The following is a 17,685-nucleotide window of genomic DNA, read 5'->3' as shown; positions in this document are numbered from 1 at the left end:
AAGGCATAAGGAGGCTTATGTCTGTCATATCCTAGGCTGCAGTCCGCGTAGCGATGTTCCTGAATCAGGGGCATTCGCTACGCGGGAGCAAAACAGCGGTTGCGCGGGCGCAATAGCTTCTTGAATCTGGGCCACTGTGTCTCTCTCTCTCTCTCTCTGACTGACTGTCTGATCTGTTCTTTAACAACGCCGCAACACACTGCACGTGGCCGACTTGCAGGCGGCCTTATATAGTGTGGGGCGTGTACTAAACCCCCTGAGCCATAATTGGCCAAAGCCACCCTGGCTTTGGCCAACTATGGCTCTCCGTTTTTTGCGTGCTGTGATTGGCCAAGCATGCAGGGTCATAGTGCATGCTTGACCAATCATCAGCGTGCAATGCCGCAGTGAATTATGGGCCTTTGCGCGTCACTCGAATTTGGCGCGAACTACCAATTTTGTTAAAATTTCGTTGAACGTACGAACAGACGATGTTCGAGATGAACATACGTTCGAGTCGAACACAAAGCTCATCCCTAAGCTGGAACAGTGAGACTGACTCCCCTGGTTGCAGCTGCAAGTGCAGTAAGCAATGTACAGGCTTTAAGGTAGGAGATTGGTTTTAAGTACTCATGGGAAGCTGATAGCTGGTACTGTAGATAATGCTGGAGGGTCGAGCAGCATGAGGTGACAAACTGACTCTAGGCAGGATGTACAAATGGATTTGGGTTCAAATTTCCTCACTGCTTTCGTAGCAAAAGCAGCAGTGAGAAAATGCTTCCTCAACACTGGAATTGCTAGCCTCATTACCAGTGGAGTGATGTAAGCACTCCACAGTGTGCTGGGAAGCTGCAAGAAAGTGAAGAGACCTCCTGCAGCTACATGGAGATAATTATTGATTGAAGAGAAAAAAGTTGCTAAAAAAATAGGCTAAAGAAGAAATGTAGGCACATCTTAAAAAGTATACCTACAAAAATAGCTCCTTATATCCCAGGTGCCTCCACTAAGAGCTTCAGGGCATGTGGCCAGGAAGTCACAGTATATCACATATGGTGGACATGCTTGAACGTTAAAGTGATTCTAAACCTAAAATTTTTTTTTAATAAACATGTTATAGTCACCTACCCTATGCAATGGTTTTGCACAAATCAGCCCTGATCCTCCTTTGCTGGGGTCCCCCGCCAACTCTCCCAAATCCTCCTCTTCAGTGAGTGTCCAATTGGAAGCTGCTTCCTATGGGAGAAGTCATGCAGGTGTGATCCTGAACCACACTGCTTGCATTCATAGACACAGACCGCATAGCTCGGCCCCGCCCCCTGTTCCCTCGTCACAGGATTTGATTGACAGCACCAGGAGCCAATGACTGCCACTGCTATTAATCTGCCTTTTAATGAGGATGAGAGCAGAGAGAGCCTCTGCTCTTGGGCACAGCGCTGGATCGAGATCCAGGTCAAGTAAGTATAAGGGAGGGTTGGGAGGATCCTGGAAACAGATGGCTTAAGGCCTTAAAGTAGAACTATAGAGCAAGGGAGGGTTATAACCACTGTCAGATTTTTTCTCCACCATTAGTGTCCCATTGCAGAGATTTACCTTCTGTCCCATAGTCAAACAGAACGTGAAAGGAAATCCCTGCAAATTAAGGAAATCCCCTAGCGTCCCTATAGAAAGATTTCCGCGCTATTACTTTTCTGGGGACAACCCAAAATTTGGGATTTTTTTTATTTCACCTTAAATGACAATGGTAAACAGGTAAAATCTCCTAAAAGGGGGCACAGAAAGCAATACAAACTGACAAGCATTCTAATCCCTCTGCACTCGACCCGGCGCATTTTTTTCTGTCGTTTGCGTTCGGCTTTTTCCGGCGTATAGTTAAAGCTGCTGTTCTGAGGCGTACTCAATGTTAAGTATGGCCGTCCTTCCTGCGTACAATTTTGAATTTTTTGCGTCGTTTGCGAATAGGAATTTGCGTAGAATGACGTCACCGTCGTAAGCATTGGCTGGTTCCGGTTTAATTTAGAGCATGTGCACTGGGATACCCCCAGGGACGGCGCATGCGCAGTTCCAAAAAAACGTTGTTTACGTCGGGTCACAACGTAAACATAAAACACGCCCCCATCACTTCCATTTGAATTCCGTACCCTTACACCGCAACAGATACACTACGCCGCCGTAACTTATGGCGCAAATACGTTGAGGATTCAAACCAAACAAAAGTAAGTTACAGCGGCGTAGCGTATCTTAGATATGCTGCGCCCGGCGCAGATGTATGTGGATCTACCCCACAGGCTTTAGAACCACTTTAAGAAATTTTGGATTAGAGTATTTCATATTATATACACTTTAATTCAAAAAATCTCCCTGGCAAGCCTTATTAGGCCAACCAATAGAGGATGCACCTAGACATACTAAACAATTGATCTCCTTTATATTCCTAGCTAGGATAGCAATCGCTAGATCATGGAGGTCTTCAACTATCCTGTTCTCAATGATAAACACAAAACTATCATAGATCATAATGGTAAATAAAAATTGTAAACTATCAGCTACTTTAAATGACAAATTGCTTTTATTTGAAAAGACAGGGGACATATAAACACATTACAATTAAGGAGAATATTGAATAGCACTGTAGCACCCACGGAATGGAGGGGGGACACAATGCTTCATACCTTCTTTCTTCTCGTCCTCCTTTTCTCCTATGTTTTTCTCATTTCACATGCATTTTTTACATATATATATATATATATATATATATATATATATATATATATATATATATATATATATACACATATACACACTAAAGTACTATACATTTTTGTTTAAATTGTATTCAGGTTTCCCTTTTGCAAAGATATACTGTATAGAATGTTCTCACAATATTGAAACAAATCCAGGAATGGGTTTATGCTACTAGTCAGGAAACATTTGTTTACAACATGTAAAATGCAAAAGTATATATGTCATATTTTAAATATGAATCTTTGTTTTCAAATCAATAAAATTATTGCAAATGAAAAATTGCATTCTAATGAAAAAACATAATGCAAATGCCATGTTAGCAATTGTCTACATCACAAATCAAAAGTGCTCTGCTCCACTTCCTTCAATCAACTGACCACTCTTCTACACTTCCTCCAAAATACTTTGTGGTCACAGTCTGCATCCACTGTAAACTTTAGGACATGGTTCTGTCATCAGTGAGGCTCTTCCTCTTCTAAATTGAGCAGTCATTACCTTCGTGATCCCAGCCTGCATACATCTACCAGAAATGTGAAATGTGGTTCCACTAATCATTCATACAACCAATTTATTTGTCCTGGGACTTTAGATGAGGCACAACACATATGACCAATGAATAACTAGTTTTCAACATTGTTGTTTATTAAATAAAGAAATATTGCATACAAAAAGAGGATCAAATGCAGTGGTATTGCACATAGTAGTCCCTTAGCTCCCTTCTCACAGGTTGTGACTGACAGCAGCTTGAGCCTATGGCTCCTGTTGCACTCAGGCTCCTGTGAGACCAGAACAAGGGAGCAGCGGTGCTGCAGACAGGACAGTGCTGGATCAGTGGAGGAGTCAGTTTTTTACCTTAATGCAGTGAAATGCTTTAAGGTAAAAATATGTTTTGACTTTAAAACCACTTTAAAAAAAAGGTCTGTTTACAGAGCTCAGTAACTTATGCAAAAACGTGCCACACTCAAGTGAATTCATCTAAGCAATGACTCATCCACGTCTTCCCCCTTCTCTTCTTAAAGCCAACGTTTAGGTAAAAGAAAAAAAAAAAAAAACAGGTCCCTTGAGCTGCTGATGGCCGAGAAAGGCCTCCCCTCTAGAAGCTGTTCTACAGAATTCATAAAAAAAACACTCTCTAAATGGACATTGGATGAATCAATAAATAAATAGTCCTCTACCATTCATAGAGAAACTTTTGTTCATTTAACCACTTAAGCCCCGGACCTTTAGGCAGCTAAATGCCCAGGCCAGGTTTTGCGATTCCGCACTGCGTCGCTTTAACAGACAATTGCGCGGTCGTGCGACGTGGCTCCCAAACAAAATTGACGTCCTTTTTTTCCCATAAATAGAGCTTTCTTTTGGTGGTATTTGATCACCTCTGCGGTTTTTATTTTTTGCACTATAAACAAAAATAGAGTGACAATTTTGAAAAAAAATCTATATTTTTTACTTTTTGCTATAATAAATATCCCCCAAAAACATATATAACATTTTTTTCCTCAGTTTAGGCCGATACGTATTCTTCTACCTATTTTTGGTAAAAAAAAATTGCAATAAGCGTTTATCGGTTGGTTTGCGCAAAATTTATAGCGTTTACAAAATAGGGGATATTTTTATTATTTTTATTTTTTTACTACTAATGGCGGCGATCAGCGATTTTTTTCGTGACTGTGACATTATGGCGGACACTTCGGACAATTTTGACACATTTTTGGGACCATTGTCATTTTCACAGCAAAAAATGCATTTAAATTGCATTGTTTATTGTGAAAATGACAGTTGCAGTTTGGGAGTTAACCACAGGGGGCGCTGAAGGAGTTATGCTTCACCTAGTGTGTGTTTACAACTGTAGGGGGTGTGGCTGTAGGTCTGACGTCATCGATCGTGTCTCCCTATAAAAGATCACACGATCGATGCAGCCGCCACAGTGAAGCACGGGGAAGCCGTGTTTACATTTACGGCTTTCCCCGTTCTTCAGCTCCGGGGAGCGATCGCGAGGGGAACGAATAGCCGCGCCCTCGTCCCGGATCGCTCCCTGAGGCTTAGCGACCGCCGCATGTACCGGGGGGGTCCCGATCGGACCCCCGACCCGCAGAAAGGCAGCGGCGTGCGGGCACGTCGTTCTGCCTGCCCATGCCATTTTGCCGACGTATATGTACATGCGGCGGTCGCTAAGCGGTTAAGCTATAGCACTACTTCTATGAATGGAGGTTTGAAAGGACATGCGTAGTCTGTATTCTTGAGGAATTACTGTTGCAGATCAATTGCCTCTATCAACCCCCACAGTACCAGAAGAATAACCCAGTGGGGTATGGGAGGGGGCAAAGGACTTTGGAGTTTTTGACACCTGGCACCAGTACAAGAGACCCTTCACATTAAATGTAAGTAACCTCCCTTGTGCTAATTTTTTTTATATATTTTTTTTTAAACGTAGGTTGTAAGGTACAGTCACAGACAGGGGGTCAGATTCACAGAGGAGATATGATGGCGTATCTCCTGATACACCATCGTATCTCCTGTCCTATCTATTCCGCTGATTCATAGAATTAATTTCCGCATAGATAGCCCTAAGATCCGACAGGTGTAATTGACTTACACTGTCGGATCTTAGGATGCAATACTTCGGCCACGGCTGGGGGGAGTTCGCATCGTATTCCAGCGTCGGGTATGCAAATTAGCAGTTACGGCGATCCACAAAGTTTTTTCCCGTTGTTACGTCGTCGCTAGTAATTTTTTCCCGTCGCAATTTTACACCGGCTTTAACATGGCTTAACTTTAGTCGAACCATTTTAAAGTATGGCCGTCGTTCCCGGGTCGAATTTCAATTTTTTTTTGTTTTGGCGTAAGACGTCCGGGAATACGAATGGACGCTACGCACGTCGCCGTTCGAAAAAATTACGTCACTGCGCGCAAAGCACGGTGGGAATTTCAAGACAGAGCATGCGCAGTACGTCCGGCGCGGGAGCGCGCCTAATTTAAATGGTGCCCGCCCCATTTGAATTGGGCGGGCTTGCGCCGGACGTGTTTACGATACACCGCCGCAAGTTTACAGGTAAGTGCTTTGTGGATCGGGCACTTGCACTGAAAACTTGCGGCGGTGTAACGTAAACGGGTTACGTTACACGGCCGCAATTCTATGTGAATCTGGCCCAGGGTGTCTAAAAGGATACAAATTCTGTGATATGTGGTGTACAGCCATAAGTCCGTGACCAAAAGTTTTGAGAATGACACAAATATTGATTTTCACAAGTCTGCTGCTTCAGTGTTTATAAATCTTTTTGTCAGATGTTACTATGGTATAATGAAATATAATTACAAGCATATCATTAGTGTCAAAGGCTTTTATTGACAATGACATTAAGTTTATGCAAAGAGTCAATATTTGGCATGTTGTCAATCAACTTCTGGGCCACCTTCTGACTGATGGCAACCCATTCTTGCATAATCCATGCTTGGAGTTTGTCAGGATATGGGGGGAGGGGGGGGGAGTTTGTTCACCCGCCTCAATGGGATTAAGGTCTGGGAAGTTTCCTGGCCATGTACCCAACATTTTGATGTTTTGTTCCCCAAGCCATTTAGTTATCAATTTTGCCTTATAGCAAGGTGCTCCATCATGCTGGAAAATACATTGTTCATCATCAAACTGTGCTTGGATGGTTGGGAGAAGTTTCGAAGGATGCGTTTGTACCATTCTTTATTCATGGCTGTGTTCTTATGCAAAATTGTGAGTGAGCCCATTCCCTTGGCCGAGAAGCAACCCCACACATGAATGACTTTACTGTTGGAATGACACAGGACTGATGGTAGCGCTTTTGTTTTCTTCTTCCGGACAATGCCAAACAATCGGAAAGGGGATTCATCAGAAAAAAATGACTTAAACCCAGTCCTCAGCAGTCCAATCCCTGTAGAGAATCGGCTTCATTGATGCCCTTCTTGACAATAGGCCATCCTCCATAAGTCTTCTCCTCACTGCGTGTGCAGATGCACTCACACCCACCTGCTGCCATTCTTGAGCAAGCCCTGCTCTGATGGTGCCCCGATCCCGCAGCTGAACCAGTTGTAGGTGGCGGTCCTGGCGCTTGCTGGACTTTCTTGGACACCCTGAAGACCTTTTTTCTTTACAAATGCACTGGGAGTGTTTTTTTATGGGATTAATTTAGTTGTCACGGCAAAGAGGGACTTTGCAATAAATTTTAATTCATCTTATCACTCTTCATAACATACTGGCATGTATGCAAATTGCCATCATAAACACCCAGGCAGCAGAATTTGTGTCATTCTCAAAACTTTTGGCCACGGCTGTACAGGTAAGCCTTTTTTGTCCAACATAAGCGGTGACACAGTGCAGCCACTAAAGTAACAGGAAACTAGATAGTTTCTATGCACCTAGTTCCTCCTGTGCCATGTTTGTTGTTAACTATAGCTTAGTGTGCCTTATGAAAAATTCAGCACCAATATACAGGTGATACTCAAAAAATTTGAATATCGTGCAAAAGTTCATTTCTTTTGAAGCAATTACTGCCTGTCTTTCTCTTTTTCAGCATGTCTCCCATGTTTCTCTTGGCAATGCCCCATAGATTATCTATGGGGTTCAGGCTGGGTGAGTTTGCTGGCCAATCAAGGACAGTAATCACACGGTCATTGAACCAGGTTTTGGTGCTTTTGGCAGTGTGGGCAGGTTCCAAGTCCTGCTGGAAAATGAAGTCAGCATCCCCATAGAGAGCTCGTCTGCGGAAGGAAGCATGAAGTGCTCCAAAATCTCCTGGTAGACGGCTGCGTTGACCCTGGACTTAATGAAGCACAGTGGACCAACACAAGCAGATGACATGGCTCCCCAAATCATCACAGACTGTGGAAACTTCACACTGGACGTCAAGCATCTTGCAGTGTGTGCCTCTCCATTCTTCCTCCATACTTTGGCTCCTTGGTTTCCTTGTTTTTTTGCTAACTGCGCATGCGCCGGGCACCTACATTTCCGAGTGTGCATTGCAGCTAAGTACGCCGCACGGGCCTATTGATTTTGACGTGGACGTAAACAACGTAAATCCAGATTCACGGACGACTTACGCAAACGACGTAAAAAATTCGAATTTCGACGCGGGAACGGCGGCCATACTTGACATTACTATTCCAATAGGGCCTAGCACTAACTTTACGCGGCCTCTTACGTAAACGGCGTAAAAGTACTGCGTCGGCCAGGCATACTTTTGTGAATCGGCGTATCTCCTCATTTACATATTCTACGCTGACCGCAATTGAAGAAGCGCCACCTAGCGGCCATCCAAAATATTGCAATCTAAGATAGGACGGCGCAAGCCGTCATATCTTAGATATGTTTAAGCGTATCTCTGTTTGAGCATACGCTTAAACATAAGTCGGCGTAGATTCTGAGTTAGGTCGGCTTATCTACTGATAAGTCGGCCTAACTCTTACTGAATCTACCTATTTGTGCCTAGAATATTGCACCTTTTCACAATATTCCAATTTTCTGAGATTGTGGATTTGGGGTTTTCATGAGCTGTAAACAATAAATCACGGCTTGAATTATCTTGCTTTTCATGTAATGCATCTATCTTATATATTATAGTGAAAATACTCCCGCGCTGTCAGTAGACTAAAATAATAGGGGGACACTGCTGCAAGCACCTAGTGATCTATCCTGGTAGAAAACAATGTAACAAATGAAAAAAGTGGTGGTGTCTGCGCTATGCAACAAAGGGATAGGGGATGTAAACAGAATGGGGAGTAGTGTGATACACTAAATACGTGAACATGAAAATTGCCTCAACTGACCATTGAATAATCCAAATGACAATGGATGAGTGAAAAAAATAATAATACAAATGATGAAACACAGTGCAACATGTGAACGGATACAAGTACCTATATACACACAATATAATAAGATGTGGTATACCAAAAACATACGCATGCATAGATAAATAAATAGGTAAATAAATAAATAAAAGTCTCTAGGTGGTGATCCCAAAGCCAATTGTTGAAGGATGTAGAAACTCCAAAGTGCAGGAACACCTCTTGTGGCTCTTAGAAGCTCACCTCACAGCTGTTGTACTAACAGCCTAACACTCCACAGTTAAACCAGGTGGCACGATCTATCTGGAAGTGTAATTGTAGGACCCAATTCCAGGTATACATATGTGGAGAGATAACAGGGAGGTATATAGCGTAACTCTGTGACCCTTCTAGTGGCTCAAAAAGGATGCAGTATCAATACACTCACTCAGATTAAAAAGGTAAGGAGCCTATCTCCACGAACGCCAAGATCGTAATAGATCCTGTTTGTCCTTTCTTATCCCTCTTTGTCTCCTGGGCTCAGACTTGCGGTAATAGATAGCTCAGAGAGTGGCAATGGAGTAGAGAAGAGAAGAGAGAGGAGACACATCGCATAATTCCATAGGGAACAAATTTATTGGTAAGAAAAGTATATAAAAAAACTCACATTTAGCAGCTAAACCGTCGACATATATCCATGATCATCGAGCTCGTCTGCCGACCGTCAAAATGTGCAGTGTCCAGTGCTCCAATCCCGACGTGTATTGTCACATCAGGGGATCAGGGAAAGACGTCCACAGTGCGGCTCTCAACTACCAGGTGGATGTCCCTGGACGTCCTTTTATTTGCATTCCCCGCGCGCGCTGCTGGGGGCGTGCAGCGGGGAAAAACTGTGCTCGGCGCATCGCTGAGATGCAGATGCACGTGCCAGGTACCCGCGATCGGCAGTGACAGCAGGGACGTTGAGCTCTGTGTGTAAACACAGAGCTCCACGTCCTGTCAGGGAGAGAGGAGACCGATGCGGTGTCCCTTGTACATAGGGACACAGCATCGTTCACCTCCCCCAGTCAGTCCCCTCCACACATAATAAGAATCACACCCAGGAAATACATTTAACCCCTTCCTCACCCCCTAGTGTTAACCCCTTCCCTGCCAGTCACATTTATACAGTAATCAATGCATTTTTATAGCACTGATCGCTGTATAAATGTGAATGGTCCCAAAATAGTGTCAAAAGTGTCCGATATGTCCACCGCAATATCGCAGGCCGGACAAAAAAAAAAATTGCAGATCGCCGCCATTACTAGAAAAGGCGCTCTAACTTTTGCGCAAACCAATCAATATATGCTTATTGCGATTTTTTTTAACAAAAATATGTAAAAGAATACGTATATGCCTAAACTGAGGAAAAAAATATTAAAAAAAAAAAAAAAAAATTGGGATATTATTAGAACAAAAAGTAAGAAATAGTGTTTTTTTTCTAAATTTTTTGTCTTTTTTTTGTTTATAGAGCAAAAAATAAAAAATCGCAGAGATGATCAAATACCACCAAAAGAAAGCTATATTTGTGGGAAAAAAATTATAAAAATATAATTTGGGTACAGTGTTGTATGACCGCGCAATTGTCATTCAAAATGCGTCAGCGCTGAAAGCTGAAAATTGGTCTGGGCAGGAAGGGGGTTTAAGTGCCCAGTAATGAAGTGGTTAAAGAGTTGGCAGCACATACGTATTATTTGCTTTGTATACATAAAGTCACACACTTCTCCCTACCTGGAAGCACTGGGTATTTATACTCCCAAAAGTTGAACAGAGCATCTACAGCCATGGCCAAAAGTTTTGAGAATGACACAAATACAACATTTTCACAAAGTCTGCTGCCTCAGTTTTTGAGATGGGAAATTGCATATACTCCAGAATGTTATGAAGAGTGATCAGACGAATTGCAATTAATTGCAAAGTTCCTCTTTGCCATGAAAATTAACTTAATCCCATAAAAAAAAATTCCACTGCATTTGTGAAGAAGGCTTCAGGGTGCCCAGGACCGTCTCCTAAAGAGGATTCAGCTGCAGGATCGGAGTGCCACCAGTGCAGAGCTTGCTCAGGAATGGCAGCAGGCAGGTGTGAGCGCATCTGCACGCACAGTGAGGCGAAGACTTTTGGAAGATGGCCTGGTGTCAAGAAGGGCAGAAAAGAAGCCACTTCTCTCCAAAAAAAACATCTGGGACAGATTGATCTTCTGCAGAAAATATGGTGAATGGACTGCTGAGAACTGGGGCAAAGTCATATTCTCCGATGAAGCCTCTTTCCGATTGTTTGGGGCATCAGGAAAAAGGCTTGTCCGAAGAAGAAAAGGTGAGCGCTACCATCAGTCCTGTGTCATGCCAACAGTAAAGCATCCTGAGACCATTCATGTGTGGGGTTGCTTCTCATCCAAGGGAGTGGGCTCACTCACAATTTTGCCCAAAAACACAGCTATGAAAAAAGAATGGTACCAAAACACCCTCCAACAGCAACTTCTTCCAACAATCCAACAACAGTTTGGTGAAGAACAATGCATTTTCCAGCACGATGGAGCACCGTGCCATAAGGCAAAAGTGATAACTAAGTGGTTCGGGGACCAAGACGTTGACATTTTGGGTCCATGGCCTGGAAACTCCCCAGATCTTAATCCCATTGAGAACTTGTGGTCAATCCTCAAGAGGCGGGTGGACAAACAAAAACCCACAAATTCTGACAAACTCCAAGAAGTGATTATGAAAGAATGGGTTGCTATCAGTCAGGAATTGGCCCAGAAGTTGATTGAGAGCATGCCCAGTCGAATTTCAGAGGTCCTGAAAAAGAAGGGCCAACACTGCAAATACTGACTCTTTGCATAAATGTCATGTAATTGTCGATAAAAGCCTTTGAAACGTATGAAGTGCGTGTAATTATATTTCACTACATCACAGAAACAACTGAAACAAAGATCTAAAAGCAGTTTAGCAGCAAACTTTGTGAAAACGAATATTTGTGTCATTCTCAAAACTTTTGGCCACAACTGTATAAAACAAGCCGAGCGGCTTGCTGTGCAAAGTTTTTCTTTCTGCATATGTCAGGGAAATGGCTGTGGAAGTACTGGCAATCTTGCCAGTAGAATAAATGGCCGATCGCTGTGTCAGGGAAATGGCCGTGGAAGTACTGGCAACCTTGCCAGTAGAAGAAATGGCCAAAGGCTGTGTCAGGAAAATGGCCGTGAAAGTACTGGCAATCTTGCCAGTAGAAGAAATGGCCGCCAGAGGCACATCATGTGACAGGTGGATCCCCCTGCTGGCCTATAAAAGGCTGCCATTGTCTGACCCAAATTGCTGGATTGTCGTCAGCTTCCTGTAACTCCTGGCTTGACCTCTGCTTTTGGCTTGACCTGTGATCCCGATTATCACCTCGCTCTGACCTTGGCTTGGCTGACTATTCTTTGATCCACTGCCCACTGTTTATGACCCAGCTTGCTCCTGTTTGCTCTTGGACTGTCTCCTGGTATATGACCTCTGGTCTGGCTGCGAACCCTGCTCCTGGTTTACCCTTCAAACACTTACTCAGGACTTCTTCTTGCATGGCTACTGACATCACTACCCAGCACACCCCAGCTACATTCTGCTTACCAGCCTGTTGTAGCACTACTGGCAACCCGTGCACCTTTGGGCACTGTATTCTCTGTATCACTCCCAGGGGAGTGCTGCACTTAGCCGCAAGGGGCGCCCTCTCTGCCACTCCGCCTCACATCAGAGACTTGACAGCATACTAAATACTAAGCAAGTCATTATTAAACTAAAAATAATTTACAACATGTAAACCTATTTTGTGGTAAAAAGTTTCACATGCTTATAGATGATATGTTTCCTTATCTGTGCTGCATATACGACCTAATGTTCTGCATAAGATGGTGAAATTATAGCACTTCTAAAATGACAATAAGCCAGGCTATGACACATAAAGGGTGTTTTTCCTTCAGTATTTGTAAAGGGTACAGGAACAGTTCCTTCCTGTACATCTGTTTTATTGTGGTCTTTTGAACCATGAAAACACTTCCTCATCTGAATTCTCAGAACAAAACCAAACTCTTATTTGCATGAATTGTATAATTTGTATGCACACTCCAGGTAAACTTATTACAAAGAGGTTATGTGTGGAGATTTCTTTTTGCATGGGGGGTATTGCTGGCGGGTGAAGGTGACAGGGCAGAGTTTTGGCCTTGATGAGGTCATAGGACCGCTTTATTGGAAAAATGGAAATGTATAAGAGCACAGCTGTTTCACAAAAGTGCTCTGCCGGCTTCAGGAAGCGGGCAGATATCTATAACATTGAATGCAGTTTGGTGGGGGGGGGACAAAAAAACAAGGAGCCCTGCCATGTGACCAGCTCCCGCCCCCCCCAAATCATTGAGTTCTCCTTGCTGCTTCAAGCAGAGAGAACTCCATAGCATATGGTCGGCTCAAAACCATTGAAAAACGCGGTGACATTTTTGCGCTTACCATAAGTAGTGAAATATAGGAAAGAAGCTACACAGCAATGGACAAAATTGAATGGGTAAATAGGAAAAAAATGTAGCGCTAACAACTAAACATGTTAATGTGCATATGTGGAAAAATGCATAAATATAACATGAAAAAATATATAGAACCAAAGAGTGTACAAATGCGACCTACTATACACAACTCGGCGCCAAAAGTGCTTCACTATTCACGGGTCACCTTAATAGTTTTGCAGGTAAATGTGGTCCCTTAATCTTTAAATAAGAACAGAGTATTTCTGAATCAGCAGCTGTTTAAAATTTAAAATAGAAATAAATAATAAAGAGCAGTCCAATTTTTGTAACCGTACAATGTCAGAACAGCGCTAGTGTTGATTTATAATGTGTGTCCAACTTCACAAGAAATCCATGATGACAATGAGGTCAATCTAAAATATTCTTGGGTGATCCTAGATGTCAGTATGTGCACCCTACACCGACTCCCAATCTTTACCACGTGAGGCACACTTTCCCCCTAAGGGCTTACCAGAGCATTGAAAATTCTTAAGCCTTAAGAGAATGATATCATGTTTGAACATTAAAGAAAACCTGCCGTGCTTCACTGTGGCGGCTGCATCGATCGAGTGATCCCTTATATAGGGAGACTCGATCGATGACGTCAAACCTACAGCCACACCCCCCTACAGTTGTAAACACACACTAGGTGAACCCTAACTCCTACAGCGCCCCCTGTGGTTAACTCCCAAACTGCAACTGTCATTTTCACAATAAACAATGCAATTTAAATGCATTTTTTGCTGTAAAAATGACAATGGTCCTAAAAATGTGTCAAAATTGTCCGAAGTGTCCGCCATAATGTCGCAGTCACGAAAAAAAACGCTGATCGCCGCCATTAGTAGTAAAAAAATTTTTTTTTATAAAAATGCAATAAAACTATCCCCTATTTTGTAAACGCTATAAATTTTGCGCAAACCAAACGATAAACGCCTATTGCGATTTTTTTTACCAAAACGAGGTAGAAGAATACATATCGGCCTAAACTGAGGAAAATTTTTTTTTTTATGTTTTTGGGGGATATTTATTATAGCAAAAAGTAAAAAATATAGCATTTTTTTCAAAATTGTCGCTCCATTTTTGTTTATAGTGCAAAAAATAAAAACCGCAGAGGTGATCAAATACCACCAAAAGAAAGCTCTATTTGTGGGGAAAAAAGGACGCCAATTTTGTTTGGGAGCCACGTCGCACGACCGCGCAATTGTCTGTTAAAGCGACGCAGTGCCGAATCGCAAAACCTGGCCTGGGCATTTAGCTGCCTAAAGGTCCGGGGCTTAAGTGGTTAAATGTAACCATATTGTTACACTCATGCCCTGTACACATGATCTGTTCATCTGATGAAAACGAACCGATGGATTTTTTTCATCAGATATCCAATGAAGCTGACTTTCATCAGTCTTGCCTATACACCATCGGTTAAAAATCTGATCGTGTCCAACGCGGTGACGTAAAACACAACGACGTGCTGAGAAAAATAAAGTTCAATGCTTCGGGGCATGCGTCGACTTGATTCTGAGAATGCGTGGATTTTTGACGGATGGATTTCCCCACAGACGATCGTGTTTTTCTATCGTTTTTTTAACCATACGAACAGGTTCTATTTTTTTCACCGATGGGAAAAAAACCGATGGGGCCCACAAACGATCGGTTCGTCCGATGAAAACGGTCCATCGGTCCATTTTTATCAGACGAACCGATTGTGTGTACAGGGCTGTAGAAGCTCCTCTCTTCTTTTTTATACTCAGTTGTGACATGACGCTACTCTTATATCAAGACATTGCTTGTATATCAAGGCAAAACTTATTAAAACATTTTGCATGTCTTGCAAAACACTCTCAAACCAAGTCACTCTCAAACCAAGGTTTTACTGTAAAAATAAAATTAGCTCTTTATTATTTTTAGATGCCCACCACTCCCACATACATAGATAAGTGCGCATGTTGTCTGCATATGCCTTTGAAAATGATTACTGTACAAAACATATGTTGTAGGGTTGTGCACGCCATATTTAAAGCAATATTTCTAGAGCTATAACTCACTGTTACCGCTAATGTCTTTGAAAAAAATTGCCCAAGAACAATTTTAGATCCGTTTTTTTATTTTTTTTGCCATTTCAGGGGCACTCGTAGTTTTATGGCTTTGTTTATTTGGTATCTACTTGATTCAAGCTCATCTTTTACATGTCTTTCTGTGCACTAAAATTACGTGTATTTATTTATTTTTTTACTGGAAAAGGCCGTGTGTTTTTTGACTCAAGGGTCCCTTAGGCACATAGGGCCAGATTCACGAAAATTTGTGGCTGTGTAACATAACCCGTTTACGTTACATCGCCGCAAGTTTTCAGTGTAAGTGCCTGATCCTCAAAGCACTTACCTGGAAACTTGCGGCGGTGTAACGTAAAGTTGTCCGGCGCAAGCCCGCCCAATTCAAATGGGGCGGGTACCATTTAAATTAGGCACGCTCCTGTGCCGGACTTCTGCGCATGCTCCGTTCGCAATTTTCCTGACGTGCTTTGCGCAAACTTACGGCGGCCCGACGTGTTTGTGAATCGCGACGTGCATAACGTACTTACGCCGGAAAAAAAAAATTCTAAAGCGACGCGGGAACGACGGGCATACTTTAACATGGTGGAGTAATTTTACACCATGTTAAAGCCCACCTAACTTTGCGACGGGAAAAAAAGAGTTGCGCCGACGTAACGACGGGAAAAACCTTTGTGGATCGCCGTAACTGCCAATTAGCATACCCGACGCTGGAATACGACGCAAACTCCCCCCAGCGGCGGCCGAAGTATTGCATCCTAAGATCCGACGGTGTAAGTCAATTACACCTGTCGGATCTTAGGGCTATCTATGCGGAACTGATTCTATGAATCAGCCGCATAGATACGACAGGAGATACGACGGTGTATCAGGAGATACGCCGTCGTATCTCCTCTGTGAATCTGGCCCATAGTTCATAAGGAAGAAACCCGAAGAATCGCACTGAAAGTCAAAGATATCATAAAACACTTATACACAGGTACCAGATAGGGTGTCTTGGAAGACTATTGCAAAAAGTCACCAGTAAGTTTAAGGCTCTGTACACACGGTCAGGCCAAACTGATGAAAATGGACTGAAGTTCCGTTTCTTATCGGTTCACCGATGAAGCAGACTGATGGTCTGATGTGCGTACACACCATCAGTTCAAAAACCGATCGAGTCCAACGCGGTGGCGTAAAACACGATGTGCAAAAAAAAAAAAAAAAAAATGCTTCCAAGCATGCGTCGACTTGATTCTGAGCATGCGCGGGTTTTGAACCGATGCTTTTGCGTACTAACCATCGGTTTTGACCGATCGGTCAGGCGTCCATCAGTCCGATTTTAAAGCAAGTTCTAAAACTTTGGTCTGAAGGACAAAAGTCTGATGGGGCCTACACACGGTAGGTTTGGACTGATGAAACTGAACTTCAGTCCGTTTTCATCAGTTTGGACTGATTGTGTGTACAAGGCCTAACACTGCTTTTTCCAATGGTCTTCCAGGACAGCCCTTGAGAGGAGAAGTACTCAACAACGGGGGGGGACTACAGCTTGGAGGACGTTCCTTCCAAAAGTTTGACTGTCTAGACAGGAGATTGAGCCCATAATGGCGAACAAATGTAGAGAAGTTTGACCATGTGACTGTCAGCAACAACTTTTTCTGGCCAGGAAGTTGATAAAGCCCTGGTAGAATGAGCAAGAAAATGCAAATAATCAACTCTCATGATTTTGTAGGATTCCAAAATTGCATTTCTAATTCACTGGCCCAAGATAGATTTGGAGGCCTGCTTGCCCTTGTGGGTATCCGGATATAGAACAAGTAAAGCATCTGAAAAAACCTAAAGTCCTTAGCAGCCGACAGGTCAGAAAACACCTACGAACATTAGATTGAGCTTTTATTCTTTAGCTTTTGAAGGCCTGTCTGTTACAGAATGAGGGGAGCACAATATCTTGTGATCTGTGAATTGCCAAGACATCTGGAAGAAAACCTGGATCCATTTTTAGAATTACTTAATCTTCTAGGAGCATCAAAAAAGGTTCTTGGATGGTGCCTGCATTTCCCTAATTCTGCAGGCTGACATAATTGCCAACAAAAACACAGTTTTTAGCATTAAAATCAAACGATCAAAATAAACAAAATCAAGTGATCAAAATAAAATACATTTTAATGTACATTTTCTGTGAAAATAAAGTTCATAAATATTTTCTTTAAGGAAGTCACGTGATGATACACATTGGGCCGAGTCGGGTGACGTAGCACAGCAGAGTATGAGCGAAACGGGAGCCGCAGCCCCATCGGATACCTATATGGAAGTGCTTTATTGCCTTCAAATGTAAGTGTTTACCGTTACTTAATAAAACCGTTTTAATACTACTCCATGGGAGCAAATCTGTTTTAATTGAGAAACGGCAGGAGGAAAGAGAATTTACACATAAGCACATACGAGTTCAACCAGCACAGCATAACCCAGTGACGGGGAAGGAAGATACAGTAGAAGTAGACTGATAAGCTTAGGAGCCAGGATTTGAGCCCCAGCAGGGGAAGGTGATTTTTAGACCTGAAAACAGGTCTAAATTGGAGGTTAGCGCAGTAG

At 42.8% G+C, this 17,685-nt stretch overlaps 1 long non-coding RNA gene across 1 annotated transcript; it reads left to right on the top strand.

Annotated features, from left to right (window-relative positions):
- Positions 1–522: 522 nt before the first annotated feature.
- Positions 523–17,465, top strand: LOC120920059. Its single transcript, XR_005744686.1, has 2 exons — positions 523–587; positions 17,305–17,465. It is a non-coding gene; the product is annotated as an uncharacterized LOC120920059 (long non-coding RNA).
- The last annotated feature ends 220 nt before the right edge of the window (positions 17,466–17,685 follow it).

The sequence above is a fragment of the Rana temporaria genome, chromosome 1 (genome assembly GCF_905171775.1).
Source record: "Rana temporaria chromosome 1, aRanTem1.1, whole genome shotgun sequence".
NCBI lineage: Eukaryota > Metazoa > Chordata > Amphibia > Anura > Ranidae > Rana > Rana temporaria.
The sequence above is the reverse complement of the archived record's forward strand: the minus strand, read 5'-3'. Positions and strand labels throughout refer to the sequence as shown.